Source organism: Lactuca serriola, chromosome 8 (genome assembly GCF_051521515.1).
Source record: "Lactuca serriola cultivar US96UC23 chromosome 8, Lser_US96UC23_V15, whole genome shotgun sequence".
In the NCBI taxonomy this organism is placed as follows: Eukaryota; Viridiplantae; Streptophyta; class Magnoliopsida; order Asterales; family Asteraceae; genus Lactuca; species Lactuca serriola.
Window position 1 is genome coordinate 244,399,093 of NC_136415.1, and position 5,312 is coordinate 244,404,404.

The window sequence follows — 5,312 nt, forward strand, 5'->3', positions numbered from 1 at the left end:
ACTATTGATACTAATGAGTCTGTCCTAAGTCCGCAACCAAACAAGGAACAGGGCATAAGACGGACTCACCATTTCTAGGTCGATTACTTCTTTAATTACACATAACAACGAGGTACATTTAAAAAATCTTAGAGTTATCAGTTGTAATTTGTTTGTAATACCACATAGTAAATCTCATGTCAACATTCAATGACGTAAAATGGATGCCAAATTCATTGATAACTTTTTAGTACTTATTGTTTTGAGAAAATTTGACCTCATAAGGGTCTACATTACATCAATGCAAAAGATAGTTTTGACAGCACAAAAGCCTTTTGAATAGTGTAATCACTTAGTCGCAGGGTCAACCTACATACAAAAGAGTTGCACCAACGCAAGCTAAGAAACCTATACTACGTAGATGTGTGAGTAGTATTAAGTCCTACTCACGACGATCCTTCCCTGGTGGAGCTTGGGATGATGTCGATGCACCTTGTAGTTCCTCCAATCTCCGCTCGGTTCACTACTAGAAAAACAGCCTTTAATGACGCGCAAACAATGACACGCGGTGATTTACGATACGCAAAAGCGCGCGCTCTAAAAATAATGTCATCTCTTCAAACTTTTGAAGGATAGAGGTCACGCTTTTGTGCGTGCCCTAAAATTAATGTCCAAGAAAAAAAATTAAAAACACGGAGGGCACTTAATTAAAAATGGGCGTCGTCTAGAAATGTCGCTTTATATTTTTTAAATGAAAGGCGCGTTCTATTTTTTTGCAGCTGGGGGGAAAGAAAATCCCAAAAGTTTGAAATGTCGCCATTGTTATCCTCTATCTTATTTCCATCTTTCTTCTCTCTCTCTCTCTCACTCACTCTCTCTCTTTCTCTATCTCTCTTACTCTAATACCCAAAAAAACCCTAATATCATCACAAATCCTCTTTTCTCCTACAACAAAATCGCAATATCACCAAATCTTTGATCCCGCAAGTAATCTGAGTTCGCCTTTCAATTTCATTTGTCTCGCAAGTAATCTGAGTTCACCGGTGGCGTTCCTGACTGTATCAATGGAAGCGCTGCTCAAGTCGCTGACCAATTTCTTCACCTGGGTTTCGAGTTCCGTGAGATCAGTTCTCGCTTCAGTAGCAGAAGAAACAACTCTCTGCCCAAAAGATGATCTCTGCCATATTTGGTTTCGTGCTCTGTTTCCAAATCGAGGTGAAACTGCATGCTGGGAAGCAGCAATGGCAGCCTGAGGCTCTATGTCTCTATCTCCAGTGGCGATACAATGATGCACGAGTTTAAGAAATCGGAGGAGGGATTGAGAGAATTTGTCGCTTCCTCTGGTTTCTCTTTTGATTCTGGTAATGTTTATATTCGGTTTCTCTTTCTTCAGAATTCTTTTTCACATAATTCTTCCCATATGAGTTTATGATTTCAGATTTTTTCCATATGATTTTGATCTTAGTTTGTGATTTAGAATTCTCAATCTTTGGTTTCTCCTTTATCCACCAGTTCATGTGCCCGATTGCGTTAATAGTTATGCTAGAATTTGATCAATTTCTTTGAAATTTAGGGTGAATTAGGTTAGGGCATGAATAGGAAACACTATAAATGGTTTGACTAAGTCGACGTCTTCTTCTCCTGTATCAACTTGACACCTCAACTCTTCTTTTGCACTGATCTGCAATCTATACTAGGTTTGATTTTTTTTATTTACAGGTTTTGTTAGTAGACCATGTCTATTGTTACTCAAATTAAACATGTTGTATTTTTTTATTACAGGATGTGGTTTGACAAATGGTTGTTGAAGGAGCACATAAGTTCAGAGCCACACAACCTCAACTTGGTTTTTTGTTCTTCTTTCTTCTTTAGCTCCTGAGGCTTGATTTCATTGAAGGTTTGTGCTCTACATTCTAAGAATGCTCTTGCATGGATTGATATTTGTCATTTAAGTTTCAATAGTATCATGCCTTGAATTCTTCCTTAATGTGTTTTTGACTATGTAGGTTTGTTGGGTGCCAAATAGCATGGTCCAAGCATCATCTCGATGACTGTTTTCCTGATCTTCCATCACATCTTATGATCATTTTTCCTTTTTAACATTATTAGTATTTTGTATTTCTATCATGATGAAGAACTTTTTGTCTTGTTCTTTTCCCACTCAACTTTTTATTTCAACTAGTTCTAATTTTTTTTTTTTTTTTGCTTTTATTCAGGCTGGATTTTTTCAAGTACCTGATTCTGATAGGCTAGGTTCTTTCTTAGGCTGGATTTATTCAGGCTGGATTTGTTCAAGTACCTGGCCATATATATTCTAGCAAAGTCGGTATGCATTATTTAAGCCAAATAATTATGTTTGGAAGAAGATCCCAGCGTGCATTTTAATGCCATGGTGAAGCTGATTTTAAAATAATATTAAAATTTTCTTTTACTTTCTTTATTCTAGTTATTTATTTTTTATTATGAATTTGGATGTGATTACAGGGTGAGGCATTAGTAATAACTAAAATGAACCAAGGAAAAAGCTAAACAACCTGAAATAGGGATCCAGCCATGAACCAGACAGTGTCAAGCTCATTATACTCTTTTCTGATGCCTTTTGCTCTTTCAACAACTTCAGCCTGATAGGAGGGATGTATGTGTAATGTGTTTGTTATATTCAACAACACAGGGGTGTCTATTCTTAAATTCAAAACTTAGGATAGGAACATATATATACCTTTATTGGACTTCCTGTAGATAATTGAGCTCAGATTCAGACCATAAGAGTGGTAATTCAACAGCTAGCTGTCCCTTTCCACATTGACGATCAAGCTATTTTATATATGGGTACCAGAAATATTTTCTTACAGGAAGCAGGGGGTCTTTCATATCAACATGAAAAGTACCATGTTCCAATCATCCATACAGATATAAGAACTAGCAACATTCTACTTGATAGAGAATTGCAGCAAAAAATAGCAAATTTTGGGCTTATAAGACTGCTACCAGAAGATACGACTCATCTTAGCACAAAATTCTCAGGGACTTTGTATGTTTAAAAGTACATATAACTTAACTACTAATTCAATTTGATTAAAGTAAATTTTCAATAACCAATGTTAAATCTTTGCAGGAATAGTGGTTATGTAGCACCTGAACATTTTTGCCATTATTTGTAGGACTATAGCTGTTCACTTCACCAACCCATTCCATGTCAGCACACGTGTAGCAGATAAATGCAGTGATGGCACCTTGCTTTTGCAGGTATATTGATCTCAAGTCTTGTTAGGGTTAAATGCAAAAATAATAATAATAATAATAATAATTATTTACTCACATTCCCAGGTGATACTCCACTCACAAGTGAAGGCTAACTTAACCATACACGATTCTTGGCTGTACCTAAAAGACGGTTTTACCCTTGCTGGTGAAAGTCAAAGTAATGGAAGACCAACATCCGCCTGCTTTCCACTTGTAGTTCCTTCTACATCAAGAGCCGGAATCTTGTTCACTATATCCCTACCCACAAATGGCAAGCATTATTTTATTTCTCATTTTATCACTCATCTTTAGAAAAAATAATCAATCTCTCTTTTTTTTTTTTACAGATGAAGCGAAAGATATGAATCCTGATAGTGATACGATATTAAATATAAAATATAAAATATCTGGGGATAGAAATCATGGATCGCATACTCCTATGTTTGAGGATGAGTCTTCACAGATGTTGACTTTTAAGAGTGCTCTTGTTTTACAAAGACCAGTGTTGGAACCTTGTTTGGCAGTTGGTTTTCTTCCCCTTCCTCCAGAAGGCCTTAGAGTCGGCCAGCTTTTTACTATGAAGTGGCGAGTTGAAAGGTTGAAGTATCTCGAGGACGAACAATACGTAAGTTTCTAAAATTTTTACTTTTTTTTTGGCAATAAAAAAGTAAAAATGACTTAAATGTTAAATCATATATTTGATTTGCGAACAGGATGAGGTAATATATGAAATAAACGCAAATTCTGAAAACTGGATGATTGCTGGGAGGAAGCGAGGCCATGCACCTCTCTCCACAAAGCAAGGTACTACTAACCTTTTATAATCCAAATCCTCTTTCAATATCTCAACATTTAATAAATTAATAAATTTTATATCTTGATTTCGAAACCTTGTTGTCTAAAAATAAACTTAATGTATATAGGTTCACGAATAGAGATTTCAATCCTATGCGTGCCATTGGTTGCTGGGTACATGTGGCCCCCACAACTGGAGTTACCGGACATTGGTGAGGGTAATATTAGTTGCAACCCAGCTGGGCTCCACTTGGTCTGTGTTTCCCCTCCACCTCTCAGCTCCTCCTTCTGTATTCCCATTCCCATTCCTGCCTAGAGATGAAATCGTGACTTTTGTAGGTGCTTTGGTGTGGTGGTCCTAGAAATCATTAGTGGAAAGAGATACAAGGATGTTGACTACCAATTAGTCACTCAAAATCTCCTTGATCATGTAAGTATCTCATAATTAAGGGTTGTTTCATTCAACCCGTTCTTTTCATTTATGGTTTTAATGATGAAGGTATCTCAAACACTCAATGATTTATTTTGTATTCAGTGAGACCTTAAGCTTAGGTGAGAAGTTCTTACTAGCCTTTCTGTTGTTATGTGTATGATAGGCACGGGATCTACATGAGAGTGGAGCGCATCTGAATTTAATGGATGAGAAACTAGATCCTAGTGAATATGCAGTAGAACATGTTGTGGAGATCATCAAGATAGCATTGATGTGCACTCAACCACTATCAACTAGACCTACAACTTCTGAAGTGGTTATATGCTTTTAAGTGAAAAATCTCTTCACTTATGTATGTATGTATGTATGTAGGTATGTATGTATGTATGTATGTATGATTTTTATTAATACCTTATGTATATATATATATATATATATATATATATGCAGGAATGGGAAGGATTAATTGAATTGATGGGAACTGAATCAAGAGCTGTAGGGGGTCTTGAATTTTTACACAAGTAAGTTATGGTTTGCTTTTTTTTTTGGTTTATAAGAAAGGGGCTAGGGGTAAAATTGTCATTTTACTAACGGTGCGAGTAAGAGGGACCAAAATCACAACAAAGTGAAACAACAAGGACTAGAAGGTCAACTAAAGTCTTGCCTTTTGAAGGATCAAAGTCTTCAGTTGAACCAACTACAATTGTTAGTCCCTAAATATAGATTTCTTTTTTCTTTTCGTCCCTACAGTTTCCTTTTTGCATATTTGGCCTCTTCTCCAACGAAAATGACTATTTTTGGGTCCAAAGTGGAAAAAATCAGCTATACTCAAGGACCAAAACCTTTACAAGAACCTCAAAAA

General features: G+C 36.2%; 2 long non-coding RNA genes across 2 annotated transcripts; both read left to right on the forward strand.

The window, feature by feature from the left end:
- The first annotated feature begins 3,073 nt into the window (after positions 1–3,073).
- LOC145069508 (uncharacterized) lies at positions 3,074–3,842 on the forward strand. Its single transcript, XR_013689531.1, has 3 exons — positions 3,074–3,225; positions 3,307–3,493; positions 3,570–3,842. It is a non-coding gene; the product is annotated as an uncharacterized LOC145069508 (long non-coding RNA).
- A 93-nt stretch (positions 3,843–3,935) lies between these two features.
- LOC145070947 (uncharacterized) lies at positions 3,936–4,802 on the forward strand. Its single transcript, XR_013690155.1, has 3 exons — positions 3,936–4,026; positions 4,146–4,447; positions 4,614–4,802. It is a non-coding gene; the product is annotated as an uncharacterized LOC145070947 (long non-coding RNA).
- Positions 4,803–5,312: the final 510 nt, after the last annotated feature.